Consider the following 15,568-nt stretch of genomic DNA (forward strand, 5'->3'; position numbering starts at 1 on the left):
TGGATATCTCTCTACACTGTCTGTCCTATTGTCTAAGGCCAGACAGCACCTTTATTGTCTTCCTGCATGGTTTCTCCTCAGCCTCCCTCTAAGCACATTTCCTCCTTCTAGTTTCAGGTGTTCCTCTTTGCTGCTTCTGGCCCCCAGCGTCTTTCTCACATCTCTTTATACATCTGAGAGCATCTGCTCTCAGCTTACAGCTTGTTTCCCTCCACATAGCTGACTACTGCAGAGACTTTTCTGATGGGAAACCTGCAGGAGCTGTGTTTTCAACGTGAATGAACAAGGTACAGCCTCTGAGATCCTAGTTGGCTGTCAGAAGGGCTGGAGGAGGTGTTTACTGTGCTCACAAATTATTTTTGTGTTCACAGCCTGCTTCTTCAAAACAGAAAAATCCTGGAGAAGAGCCTCTTCATGTTTCCTATCATTTGCAGAAACTGCTTTGAAAATTTTGGTGTGCTTTGTCAATTACAGTGTTTAGCAACACTGTGTATAAAGCATTGTGTCAACAAAAAGGTGTTATCCTACACTCTGGAGTCAGCCTAGGGATTTGATCAGGAATGCGTATAAACTGCACTAAGACATCGGTGATTATATTAGACTTCCTGAATTTAAATTTCCAGAATAATTTGCATTTTTCTGCATGGAAGTGACCATATGGGAAGCAATTGTACAGACTAGGGAAAAGGAAAATGGAGCAATTAGAATTCCCATCAGTAGGGTATGCCAGCAATTTGCAAAGTTTGACAGATGCATGTAGAAATAAGAAGGAACACAAAACTGTATGACCATTTTAACATGACCTCATGCATTTCAGAAAGCCAGTCAATCTGTCTGTCAAGAGAAAATGAAAGGGCGGTGAGTGTGGCTCCACCTGGGTAGGCACAAGCCAGCCAACCCACCAGTTTTAAGTAACACATTGGTAATTTTTGGTAAAGGCAGCGGTCATGGGAGAATTGGGTGGGTTGGCTGCCAGGACAGAACCACACTGCTCAACGATACATCATCTAGAACTTCTTTACCATGTAGGATAGGCATAGCAGATGGATACTGGTTTCTGAGATTTCTCTTGCCTGAGACAGGCGTGCTTTGTACTGTATCCAAGGAGCCCACCCCTCCAGCCCAGTGCAGAATGACAAGCACAGTCCTCAGGGCAGAGGTCACTCATTCTGATCTCCTGATGAATTTGAGCCCTGGACGGTGGCCTTGTGCACAACATGGGACATCCATGGATGTGACGTTTTACTGCTTCTCGAGGGGTTGTTCTCTTTGCCATGTGTTACCTTCTGTATTGGATTGTCTGTCATGCTGCCAGTGGCTGTGGATAATCACAAGTCACCAATAGCTGTGATTTTCTCATAGGTGCTGCTGCTGCACCTGTGTTTTCAACTTTCTCTGCAGTGGGGCGTTTGCTAACTATTCTGTCCACAACTGAATGCAGTGCAAGGTGATGCTCTGGCTGCTCTGACTTAGCCGCTTGGTGCCAGGTGCTCTGCCTTGTATGCTTTGGCTTCTGTTCTAGCTGTATTGTGCTTATGTGTACATAGTTTCCTAAAGAAAAAGCTTCACAAGTTAATGCCTTCTAAGAAGTACACAAGTTGCAGGCTTCAGGAAAGAAAACCTAGAAAATATTGTGGCAGTTTTAATTAAAAGAATGTATTTTTTCCCTCTAAAAGCTAACAGTGCTTGCTGATTTAGTTATCTGACTGTAGTAAAAACTGGTATTTAAAAACGTACCTAAAGCTTTTCAGAGTTGAATTCTATTCTTTATTCTTACAAATTCCTAGTTTACACACCCTGAAGGCCTCAATTTCTTTCTGCCAAAAGGGCTTTAGCATTCAGATTGTTACAGATGGCTGTCGATAAGTATCTGAAATTCACTCTGCACATATGTACCCTCATTTGAAGTTGTGTAATCTGGAAGTATCTTAGATTTCTCTAAAGTTTTTGGGAAAGCAAGATGAGCAAAAGTCCTTAATAAATTCCAGCACCCAGGTTTGCAAAATTTAGGCATCACACCATACCAAGACAGCGCTGGCCGAAGGCAGAACCAGAAACTTTTAACTAAGTACGTGGCTCTTTAGTAAAATTTTGGCTACAAGAGAAAGTATTTCAAGCAAATTTTATGTGTGGAATGTCACTGACACTTCCATAATTCTTACTACTCTTTATTTAAGTGCTCAAACAATCAGTTTGTAACTGAATAGTTTGACAGGATGCAGCCCAGTAGAGGTTGGCAGAAAGAATAGTACTGCTAGTGCTGGGACAAAGTGAAGGGAGCATACTCTGGAGGCTGGTGTCCCTTGTGAATGAACGGCAGTAAAGTAGTACTAGGTTGTAATGCTAGGACACCGGCATGTCTCCAAGAAATATACTCTCTTTTAAAAAGCTTCTAAATATTGAAGGCAAATAATCTGTGGTAACAGGTTTCAAAGGGAAGATATGTACCTACATTGCTTAAGTGGCTTTGAAAATAAGTTTCAAGCCTAGAAGGACACACAATTACCTACTGTGACCTCTTTCATAATGTATGGACTTTCGTGCGGTACCTGCATTAAAAGTATTGTTTTGTAACTGAAGAAGTACTCATAGTCTTAATGTATTTTGTGAGTTCTAAACTTGCTGCTCTCCTTTTCTAAGAAGGGATAAAATGGTAGCTTGTATGCTAGCTAAATATCTCACCAAAAGAAATAATTTTTCTTAAATTCCATATCCATATTTGCTTGATGAGATACACGCAAAAAATTTCCAAAGTTCTGGTTGTTTGTTGTGCCTCATGAAACATATATTCTAACAGTTGATTAATATTTAAAAAGAGATCTCAGGGAGGTTTATAGAAATGTTCATGAGAACGAGCATAGCAACAGTGACTACCAGCTGTCACTGTTCTGTGCTTTTAGCGCTAGAGCGTAAATAGGCACATGCAACAGTAATATGGATAGCCACTGTAAGCATCGTGGTAGAAACAAAGTCATATACTTAAACGCTAAGTTCACCTGTCTCTTTTTTCTCTTGCCATTCACACACTTCAAAAAAAATCAAGTCAATGAAGAAAAAAAAGGAGATGGTAGCTGCAGTATTCTTTGGCTGTTGCTTAGAGGCCCCTACGATGAACCCGCTATTAATAAGTTCGCTTTGATGTTCAATATATGTATCTGCTTGCAGAAAGTGAGCCTGCTCAAAGTTTTCACCAGAAATGTGTGCTTTTTCCACAGTTAAATTAACAGAACCCATCCGAGTTATAGACATGGTAGTTATTTTAAGTTATTGCTCTTGTCACCAGACAATGTTGACCAAGAAAAGCCGTTGGTTACTCAGGATCCAGTTCAAACTTACAACTGGTTAAAGTCTGATAAAACAGATGAAAATACGTAAGGCATTTTACCGCAGGGAGGGATGGACTAGGAAATTAATCTCTCCCCAAAAGGGCTGGTTGTGTTCTTATTTTACAACTCTGGAAATATGGAAGCCCATCACCTATCAGCAGTGAAAAATGACTGATTGTTCATTTTCCATTTCCAGAAATGGAAAGCTGTTAAGAATTTCAGGATTTCTGGCAGCTTCCTCGTGGCTGGAATTCTTTTATACAGGGAAGAGTTCAACAGGAATCTTAAATTTTTCCTGATGTATAACTTACTCCATTTGACTTTTTTTCCTATCAAAAGGTTTTCTGTGGCTTAAGGACTTCCATGCTGGCAAAGCAAGGTGACTCTCTTGCAACAGCCAAAACTTGCCTGCAATTCTCTAAGCTAAATGGACTCCTAGAGCAGCTTATGATCTTTCCATGCTGTTTATATTATAGTCAGACTGTATTGCCATGTTGCTAACCAGACTTTTCCATAGCACTTCAGGTTGTAAATTTAATACAAAAGTAGAAGCAGTGGAAAACTGCCTTTCCTTTTGCATGGGGAAGGACAAATTTAGCATAGGAGTGAGGGAGTTGTTTGTAAATCTCTTCCCCGGCCCTTTCCTTTCTTGGCTTACATTATGCAAAGTGTGTTAGAAATGACATAGACCACACAAAGCAGATGTTGGAGACCTTCTGGCAAAGTTTTACCAGCACTTGTCTTATGCTTCCTGAAAGCTGGAGCAGTTGGTGAAAACATGGGTTTGGAAATTGTTTTGCAGAAGCCTTCATTTTTGCTATGGCACCAGGCTCAGGTCCTGTTCAAAGAACACAGCACCTTATTTCCCTCTCAGGTACACCTGTTGTACGCTAGTTTAAATCTACTGGCTGCAGAGGAACAGCTCCTCCTTTCCCCGCTGTAAAACGAAATTACCTGTTGAAGGTATTGCTCCAGGTTCTCTGAATAGCCATTTTAAAAGTCCTCTTCAGCTGTCTCAAACAAAATTACTGTTTTGCCCTAAAATCAATGGAAATAATCCATTCCCATTTTTTTATAACACAGAAATTAATTGGTGGTGTTATTTTACAAAAAATAAATATTCTAAGTCTGACTTGAATTTGAGGACACTGGGCTGTGGTCTGTATGTTTAGAGATTGCAGAGCATCCCACTGCTGTGTCAGGTGGATCATCCAAGCTTACAGAATATGCCAGAACAGTAACAAATCTGAAGGAAATACAAGGGCATAGGCAGAGTGAGCAAACTGTGGGGTTGGATCTCCACTCCACCTGCCTTAGGGATTTCCACCAGCTCCAGGCCAGGTTTGTGGAAGTGCACGTGGCCTGCAGGTTTTGAGGCAAGACTTGAAAAAACAGGTGAGATTCTGGGAGGAATCAGAGATTGCTGGGCAGAGAATTTCTCCTTTCTACAGAGCAATGTCACTGGGAGAGACGAGAGAGTGGCATGTGTGAGCAGAGGGAAGGGACTCAGACTACCACCATGATGTAGAGGAACTCCATGGAGTCATAGGATTATAGAATATCTCAAGTTGAAAGAGACCCATGAGGATCATGGAGTCCAAATCCATGCTCACCACAGGACTACCTAAAACTAAACCCTATGACTGAGAGCCTCATCCAGGCACTCCTTGAACTCTGACAGGTTTGGTGCCATGACCACTTCCCTAGAGAGCCTGTTCTAGTGACCAACCACCCTCTCAGTGAAGAACCTTTTCTTAATGTCCAACCTGGACTTCCCCTGATGCAGCTTCATTCCATTCCCTCGTGCTCTATCACTGGCCACCAGAGAGAGGACATCAGCAGCTCCCCCTCCATTGCCCCCCATGAGGAAGCTGTAGGCTGCGAGGAGGTCACCCCTCAGCCTTCTCTCCTCCAAGCTGAGCAAACTCATGTCCTTGGCTGTTCCTCAAGTCTTGCCCTCAAGGCCTTTCACCATCTTGGTTGCCCCCCTCTGCACACACTGTAGTAGTCTGATGTCCTTCTTATACTGATGCGCCCACAACTGCCCACAGTACTCAAGGTGGGGCCGCACCAGTGCAGTGTAGAGTGGGACAATCACCTCCCTCGACAGGCTAGCGATGCTGTGCTTGATGCACCCCAGAACATGGTCCTTTTGGCTGCCAGGGCACACTGTTGACTCATATTCAACTTGCCATCAACCCAAACCCCCAGATCTCTTTCTGCGGAGCTGCTCTCCAACCTCTTGTCCCCCAGTTTGTACGTATAACCAGGATTGCCCCATCCCAGGTGGAGAAGCCGGCACTTGCTCTTGTTAAATTTCATATGGTTGGTGATTGCCCAGCTCTCTAGTCTTTCTAGATGCCTCTGTAAGGCCTCTCTACCCTCGAGGTCATCCACAGCTTCTCCTAATTTAGTATTATCAGTGAACTTACTTAATGTACATTTGATTCCTGTGTCCAGATGATTTATAAAAACATTAAAGAGCACTGGCCCTAAAATTGAGCCCTGGGGTACCCCCCTGGTGACGGGCCGCCAGCCTGATGTAACCCCACTTACTACACAGTATCAAAAGCTTTGCTAACAGCCAAAAAAATCCGTATTTGCTGGCTTCCCTTGTTCAGCTAGTTGGGTGACCTTGTCATAAAAGGAAATTAAGTTAGTTAAACAGGACTTTCCCCTTGTGAAGCCATGCTGCCTACGACCAATGACTGCATTGTCTCCCAAGTGTTTTTCAATAACTCCCAGAATAACCTTCTCCATAATTTTAGCAGACACTGAAGTGAGACTGACAGGCCTGTAATTACCAGGGTCTTCCTTCCTACCTGTCTTGAAAAATTGGACATTTGCTTTTGCTTTGGTGCTGGGATTTTCTGCAGCATCCAGGTCATAATTTTTGGTGTTTTTAATGGAGTTGAAGTGTTGGGTATGTAGAAATAAATTTCTGCACAGATTCTGAGGTCAGTTCTGGCAGTTCTAGTCCAAGACGACAGTTCACAGTGATTTCTATCAATACATATCTTCAGATGAAAGGTTTTCAAAGGCTGTTGATTGTCTGTTATATCCTATTTGGTGTGGCAGCAGCTGACAGTCTTTTATAAAACAGTAGTTTCCCACACTGAGCTTGAAAGGCTTTAATATAGGTATCAAAGAAGTGTCCATGTGTAGCACAAGTTTTCTTCTTGTATGTGTGGTAAAGAAACACTTGAAGATACATTTCAATGCAGACATCCTATTACTTCAGACATGGGAAATTCAGTCTTCTGCTCAGAAAAGTTTTCTTCCTTCTCCGTGTCATGGAACAAGGTAAAGTAGCCCCAATTCAAAGTGAGCACAAGGACATAAGCTTTCATAGAATATCCTGTCTGAGAATCCTACCTCTCATTTTACTGAGGTTTCTCTCCCGGCTCTAACCTTTGAGGGAGATACCTGCCATTAAAGCATGGTTATACAGCATGATTTCTGGTTTAGACCTGTGTGTCTTTCAAGTAGCAATGGCCACATCATTTTTATGACTGGACTCTCACTCCTTCCGATTGGAAGGAGAGCACAGCACTTCTTTAGCCAGTTTGGCAGCAGAGGCTAAGACAACATGAGCTTGCTGTCATTCACATCAGTGTCCTTTGCCTACTGAACAAATGGTAACTGAGCTTGGATCCTTCTTTTGGGTCCCTCTTACTGTACTCTGTTATGGGTAAAAAGTCTGTATTGCTGTGCTCTTCTGGTGTAGTGCCAGGTCAGGAAGCACAGCCTGCAGGGCATATGGCCCAGATACCAATGGAGCCAGAATTCTGCAGCCACTGGATTGAATATAGTCTCCTTTGGCAGCCTCTGCGGAGTCACTTAGTCATTGTTTTTGCCTCCGCTTGTAGAACTAAGACAATGCTAATTCTTCTTTTCTTGAGGGGGCCAGGGGGAGTGGGGTTGTAAGTTAAGTGAGATTCACTGGTGGAAAACCTGTGAGCAGAGGTACAGTATTTTCAGTTTTTTCCTCAAGAGGAACCTTGTTGAGCAGCTTGCACTAGATACACAGGAGCTTCTCAAGATCAAATGGGAGGCATACCATTGCAGCTCTGAGTAACACCTTCTGTTCTCATTTTCCAGCATGCTCTGTCTCAGTGGAGGTAAAGGCAACAGCTGTTAATTTAGCACAAAACCATGGGAAAATTTTTCTGTTTAAAATCGGTGACAATCTCACATCTCAGAAGTTATTAAAAAGCTGATCATTTAAGCATTCAATGTTACTCGCAAACCCTTCTCTGTTCATTTTCCTGAGTACTTGTATATCTATTTCATTTGGACTAATTTACACCTGGTTTATGATAGTTTCTATGCTGCTATCATGCCTCAGTTGGCTTTCTGGACTTACCCACGCTTTGCAATGGTGTGAAGGAGAGCAACTTTGGACCTTATTATTGAGAAACTTGCGCACTTTGTTAGACAGCTTAGGTTCCTTTCAGTTTTCATGGAAGTTTCAGTTCTCTCCTTTATTTCTCTACTTCTTTTTTCTCCCCATCACTCAGCTGGACTGTAGTCTCCTTCATCTGAGTATATATAGCAAACTATTAGCTGGAATAGGAGCGATCAGTAAAAGTCTAACAGACTTTTCTATTTAGAACTGAAGTCATCAACATTTGAATTAAATCTAAATTTTCTTAAGTCTTTGTGATGCTTAGCTAGCCCAGAGTTTGCCTCAGCTCCTTATTACGTAGAGGCTGAAAGTGACATCTGTAGCCAAAGTGAAAGTCCAGGGGAGTTCACAACTAGGGAGCTTGTATTGAGGGATTTACTTTTGCTTCACATTCATAAAAGAGCAATCTCTCCGTTTAAGATCTCACATGTTTATGAGTACTGACACAGAATAAACTTTGGTTCAACAGCTCCTTCATGACGATGCATGTTTGCCATTTTTTGGCATAGCACTGCCATATCCTGGACTTTTGAAAAAACAAGGAATGGACAGTGTAGGGGAATGGGTGCCTACCTTTGTTTTTTGTCTGCAGCCAGAAGGCAATTAATTCGCTCAGATGTGTGTAGCTATTTGCCATTCCTGACTTCAACATGTGTGGGTGTACTTGATTTTTCTAACCCTCCATCCTCTCTGCAAGGACTGGTAGCCATCTGTCCAGAAGAACCTGATGATTGTTTTACACTAAATCATTCTTTACTCCAGATGTACTATATTACTGACACCTGACGTACTATGTGGTCAGTATATTTCAAAGTAAGGAAGGATGGCATGACTAATCTATGTAATCCATACCCTAGCATTTCAGCAGGCGCACCAGATGTACCATGATGTCTTCAGGACTCATTTATTCCCTCATTCCTTTCTCTGATGCCCTTAATTGCAGTCTTCCTTTTGGGCACCAGCCTGGCAGCCTAGGCAGTATCTAAATGAACAAGTTTTTCTGAATCTCTCCAAGCTTCTAATGTAGCTATTTGCATGAAGTTTGCTCCTGTATAGTGTAAATGTGCAAGCAGAAAACATAACATCTAGTGGTGCCTCTCATCCATACAATCAACTCTTGATAGTCATCAGTCTAGAAGGGATGTTGCCTTCATTCAGTGTCCCCCTATGGAATATCATTCCTCTAAAGGTGTTGTTTTCGAGTCCTTAATAGCCCTGCAAGCCTTTAATGCAGTTGAGCTGTTCAGCACTAGAACAGGTAAGTTGTCACTGTGTTGTCTCTGCCCGCTTTATCCCAGTCAGGCTTTACTGACCTTGTCTGCATCCTTGCTGGCATCTGTCTGTGGTAACATTATTGGCATTAAACATTCAAACTCCTTGTTTCACATACAGAAACAACATTGTCTACTCAAACTGATTAACCTTTGTGGCTTGCAGATGAATTCTCTGAGGACTGATATGTAAATCTCTTTGTTTTTTATATTTTACCTGAAATACCTTTCTGGCTTCCTGTCTCATCTCAGCTAAATATCAAGTGTGCACCTCTACTCTATGGTAGTGCTATACAAGATAAGACGTGTAAGAAACTGGTATTTGCTCCATCATTGCTGGTTAGGTGCAGTGGGTATGCGCGTAAAAGGACAGACCTCACTAGGTCTTGCTTTAGTAAGTCACAAAATCCATCACAATGAGCTTGTGTAAATTGTGATCTGCAGTGATTGTGTTGATGTGCTGAAACCTGAGAGCTCTCAGGCTCACAGTGAGGATGGCATTATAGTATTTCATGAAAGGACTAGTAACACTTTGACCTCTCTCTTCGGGGAGAGTAGTATGAAACTTTGTTCTCAGTTGGAGGGCACAGATAAATTGCTGTATTAATTTTGTGAAAGTTAAACCCATTACCACCCACATTTAATAACCCTGGACATAGATATCTACCTGTTTCCTGTCAAGAGCATATTCCAATTTCAAAGGATATTGTTTCCACAAATCACCTACTAAAGTTATCAGACTGTTTGGACCTTTGTTTTGCTAATGTCTTGGGTCAGCTGCCAAAAGTAATGCAGCTACAAACATTTAGTGTGTGCTCTTGCCATGACTGCTCTGGGGAGCCCTGAAACTGAGTTTTGGCATCGGTTTCTCCATTGTTTGCCGCATGTAGCTAGGTTGAGTGAACTCTGCCAATATAAAAGAGTTGTTACTCAACCTGCATGATTGCCTGGTGTTGCACAGTTGTTGTTTGGGTTAATGACAGTCAGGATCTTTAAGACTCCCTTTCTACTTGCTATACTTCCTGTTTTAAATAAGTTAATATTAATCTTTGCTGACATTATTTCAAATACAATGTGTATGAAAGAGGTGGGAAGATATATTTATTTCTGCAAATTATTTCTTGTGAACCTTCAGGTACTGAAGTATGGATAAGTCAACAAAGCCCTCTAAACTGTGTTGGTAGCGCCTAAAAATCATATTAATGACAATGTGAAGAAACAGTACAATTCTTGTTCATTGAGGGTTATTTGAGACAAGATTAGTAGGAAGATTGTATACAAGATTATCTTTTCTTGGTTGCACATGTGGAAAGCAAGATAAAAAGCGTGAATAAAGGCAAGGGTAGCCATGAGGAGTATAGTGAGCTTAATACAGATCCTTGCTCAAAGTTCACTAGGTCACTAAAAAGGATGACCATGATGACTTCTTGCAGCTTTTGAGGAGGACACAACCACAACAGCATGTAATAGTGAACCCCCAGGGTTTTATCCTCTTCCAGGGTACTGCTCTCCTTCCAGCTGCCCTGGTTCCCAGTGGTAGCATTCTAGCGAGGGTGAATTTGGAAGACCAAGCAATCATATACTTCATTCTTTTGGCACTGATGAGCACTGTACATCTACAAATATATGTTTCTCTGTCCTGTCTTTGGCTGGGATAGAGTTAATTTTCTTTCTAGTAGCTGGTATAGTGTCATGTTTTGGATTTAGTATGAGAATAAAGTTGATAACACACAGAAGTTTTCAGTTGCTGCTAAGTAGTGTTTAGACTAAATCAAGGATTTTTCAGCTTCTCATGCCCAGCCAGCAAGAAGGCTGGAAGGGCACAAGAAGTTGGGAGGGGACACAGCCAGGGCAGCTGACCCAAACTGGCCAAAGGGGTATTCCATACCATGTGACATCACATCTAGTATATAAACTGGGGGGAGTTGGCTGAGGGGTGCGGATTGCTGCTCGAGAACTAACTGGGCATCAGCCGGTGAATGGTGAGCAATTGCACTGTGCATCACTTGTTTTGTGTATTCCAAATCTTATTATTATTATTGTTTTTATTATTATTATTATTTTCTTCCTTTCTGTCCTGTTAAACTGTTCTTATCTCAAGTCATGAGTTTTACTTTTTTTTTCCCCCAATTCTCTCCCCTGTCCCACTGGGTGGGGGAAGGAAGTGAGTGAGCAGCTGCGCAGTGCTTAGTTGCTGGCTGGAGTTAAACCACAACATTCTTTTTTGTTAAACTTTTGCCCGAAATCACAGTGAAGACTGTGTGCATGCAAATGTGTCAAACCTCTTTCTCCACTGTCACTTTTACTCATTTTGAGGTGATTACTGATTCATCTGTTCTAACATTTGGTGAGCGTGTTGGGGAAAAAGTGAAGTTTGGCATCCAGAGTTCAGCGTTCTGATATGACACAGAGGAAAAAGCTCCTGAGCTGTGTGGGAATTACAGTTAATCTTCAAAAGGCTTCGAATTAATATTTTTTGTACTGTTATGATCACAAGGAATTCAAACTTCTCTCAAGGGATCTCCTGATGTTGTTGTGCATTCACTTTTTGTTTCAAAACCATTCAGAATCTAAAAGCAGAACCTTGTACTTTCCCTATGCCCCTGTCCACAATGTGGTTTCATTTTCCTGATATTATTACCATGTTCAATATTTATTTGTGATACACTTTGATACTTTGCACATGGATGCTTTTTTCCTTTCACAAACATCTAATCTGTCATCCATCCTTCTGTAACTCAATCAGGTAGCTGGGCCTCTGATTGCATCTCCATTGCTTGGAAGAGAAGAGATTTGCACAAATAAAGGCTCACCTTCAGTGATTTTCTTTGCAGCCTGACTATTGGCAATCAGGTCCTGCTATTAGAGCCTGCCCCAGTTCTTTGGCACATTTTTAATCCCTATCTTTCTTTGGACAGCATCATCATTCCATCTGAACTAGAGATTTCTATAATACTGACTTGATCTGACCACTCATGGAAATTAGAGATGATACAAGAAGCAGATTATGTGGTCAAGGAGATGTTGCTTTTCCCTGTGAAGGTTGGTCTGAGGACCAGTGTTTTTTACAAGGGAAAGCTAAATTCTCCTGAATGACAGTTCAGCCATTTCTGAGCCTCATGTTTTTTCTCTCAAGCAGTAATACCATGACATGTGTGACCTCTATGGGCAGTAATTAGCAGTAGTAAGCCACATAACTGGCAAAAATTAGGATTCTAATAGTACAACTTTCTCACTATTCCACCTGCATTTTAAGCCCACTGTGATAATCTTCTATTATTAATCATACACATTTAAAAAAATCAGATAAGTCTGAGAGTCTTATCTTGAGAAATCCATAAATCTTACAGGATTCCTTCTCCTTCTTCTCTGGAGAAGGCTATTTTTTATCTTTAGTTGGCAGAGAGCTGTACTGGTCAGGCAGACTGTGGTGAATGCAGAAATTGAATTCAAACATCCTGAATTCCAGTCTTGAGCTGTGGCTCCAGGGTGTCTTTCCTGGTTTAAACAAGTATTTAATGTAAGCTGATAAATTATTCACGTGTTTCACCTCAGCTTCTGTGTAGATGAACCCAACTCCTTTGAAGGGAGGGGACCTGCTTCCTTTTTACCCTCAAAGAATCTGCATATTCTTCCATAACTCTTCATAAACAAAAAACCCTATGTGCTTGTTTGTGGTTATATTTTATTACTAATATTGGCCAGGCTAACTTGATAGACCTCAGTCAAGTAAAGCTTAATTTGCACAAGTGAAAGAGTAGAATTAGCCAACCCCACCCCACCCCCACAATATCTAAGCAGGCAAGCATAACAAATGTCAAAATTTAGTTCTCATCAGTTTTTAGAAAATAGGGTATGGTCTGACAACTGCAATATCAAAACATTCATACAGTAATATTTCACCTGTCTGGCTCTGACATTAATGTGCTGACTTACTGCAGTCACATAGCAGTGACTTCAGTACTGAAGAATCACGTAGTTTCTTTTTTAAATATTTATCGTGCCAGAAGGAGTAGTAAAGTGTAGCAAACCTTGAAGTCTAGCATTGTTCCACACCTTGTTGTTAAGAGTCTTGCTCTGTTATTTACATTAGTCTCTAGAAAAAAATACTTTCAGGAATATCTCTCTGGATGAAGAAGCAAAGCTTTTATAGTATCATATATTGGTGGTGAATTATCACTGATGATCATTTTCTGCTCATAGTTTGTAATAGAGTGCTACTGTAAAATCCGTGGGCATACATCACAATGTAGTGCAAAATAATAGAAGACAAAACATTCGCGTTTACTTCTCTGCCCTGTCAGGAAAGATTTATTTGTGGGAAAGTGCTTTTCCCAAGAGCTAACTCTGAAATATCTCATTCCATTGTTGTTGCGTGCTCTGAAGTTCAACAAAGAAAGCAGAATTGTATGCATAAAGAGTGGGTGAATAGTTGCGGTGTAAAGCCACCTGTGTTGCCAGATCACACTGGAAGCTTAACTTCATCCTAGGGCAAAGAGCTTGGCAGCCTGGGGCTGCTGCCATCTGCAGGAGATGCTGGACTTTCTCCCATGCTGGGCTGTTGACAAGTCCCCCAGCATTCATGCTGCTAGCGATGTCTGCAAGGGGAAAAACGTAGGTTTCATAAGCTGTTGTTCCTTGCCTGCTCCTGTGGGGTCTTCAGAGGGGTACCTGCATTACCCACCCTTGTCCTGCTGATCCACAGGACCCCTCACCATCCCCAGTGCCAGCAGTGCTACTAGGCAGGTACAGGGCTCTGTCTCACAAATGTCCATCAGGGTGCGGGATAACCTGTCTGCAGCAGAGAGCCTGCCTGGGTACGGGCAGCGAGCTGCACCTCCACTCTGGACCGCTTGGGAAACCCGGTGTCACAAGCGAGCCCCTCCAAACCCTATGCATGCAGCTTATCTGTAATGGGATACTAACTGATGGTATTAATGAAGCGTCACTAATTTGCTCCTGAATAGCCTTTCTTCATTGGCAAAATGCTACTCCTGGCCTGTGTCTCCACTGTATGCAGGGCCACGATGAACTAGGTCATATATGAACTAGGTCCCCCACTCAGGTCTGAGTGCAGTTTTACCAGAAAAAGTTAACATAAAGGCCGCATCAACACACTCCAGAGCCAAGCTGAGGACCAGCTTGTTGCGTCATAGACTTTAATAGAGTAGGAGGATGAAAGTGCACTTAGGGGTGACGTGAAGCCAGCAGATTTGAACGAGAAAGAATAGGCAGATCATTTTGCCTTGGAGAGTGAGGAATAATTTCTAGGAATGCTGGAAGACCACAAGTGTGTACAGAAAGTGTCAGTGCAGCCTGGGTTTGGAAGGCTTTTGTCACAAAATCCATTCCAGCAAGGTCACATGGACCAGCAAGAGTGAGCATATTAGTCTTTCTTTCATTTTCCTGTTTGCCTCTCCACCAGTTATGTGAAAGCTGCAATTTTATAAGGATCCTCAGAGTGGGGCATGTCTCTCTTTTTTTTTTTTTTTTTTTCCCAGTTTCCACCCTGAAGTCTTTTCTTCCAATATTTTAACTGAGAGGGATAGTCTGCCTTACTTGCTGTAAGGACTCCCTTCAGGTCCAGACTCAAAACTTCTCTAAGGCAAAAATGACTCCACTAGGAATCCTCCTGATTTATCACTTCACAGAAGGAATTGTAATCCAAGTGAGAAACTGGCTTGTCAAAAAGATGCTGAATTTTATTTGAGCCCTCCGAGCCCTTCTTCCCCTCTTGTGCTAGTTTGGAAAGTGATTCAGTATATGAAGGTGTACCCTTGAATGTAGACCAGAGGTTATCTGTATGAATTTATGTAATCAGACATCTACTGATCCTAGACTGCTCAACGTTTAATGAAAGAGGGACTCTGTTAAGTATAGAAGCCCCTTCAAACAAATAATTCATATCTGGACTAGACGTAGCACTGGAAAATATACATCCAGTTGGGAACACTCAGTCTTTGGCAAGAATGACGCATGAGACATAAAACCAGAGGCTGCCTCTTCTCACTGTAATTCCTGTGGGGTGGTTCATGAAGTCCTTAATCAGCAACCTTCGCATTGACTCTAGTGGGTTTGCCTCAAACCAGAAAGGGACATAAACTGTTAATGTCTCTGTGAAGAAACCTGAGGGTGGGATCCCAAACCTCTTTTTGACAGGATGAGCCTTGGCCACCCTGCTCTGTCCTGGTCCCAGTGTGGAAGGAAGGAGGCCACCAGGACGATCCATGGTGGTGGTTTAGTTTCAGTCAGGAGGGAGCTTCCTCAGAAAATCAGTTTGTCCTCACTGCCCTCGTTTTGGTGCGCATTATGGAGAGGTCTTGCAGCACCCAGACTGAATTGCTTTCAGAAAGAGAGCTGGGCAGAGCAGTGCTGCCCAAGTGTGAGTGAATAGAGACTCCCAAACTGTTACCCTTTTGCTCACTTGTCTACACCAGTGAGGTCAATATGTGGACAAAGTAGGTGTCGTGGTTTAACCCCAGCCAGCAATTAAGCACCACGCAGCCGCTCACTCACCCCCCCCTCCCCCCCCCCCGCACCGGCCGACCCGAGGCCGCGCGGCA

The sequence above is a fragment of the Haliaeetus leucocephalus genome, unplaced genomic scaffold (genome assembly GCF_000737465.1).
Source record: "Haliaeetus leucocephalus isolate CR32 unplaced genomic scaffold, Haliaeetus_leucocephalus-4.0 Scaffold180, whole genome shotgun sequence".
Lineage (NCBI taxonomy): Eukaryota > Metazoa > Chordata > Aves > Accipitriformes > Accipitridae > Haliaeetus > Haliaeetus leucocephalus.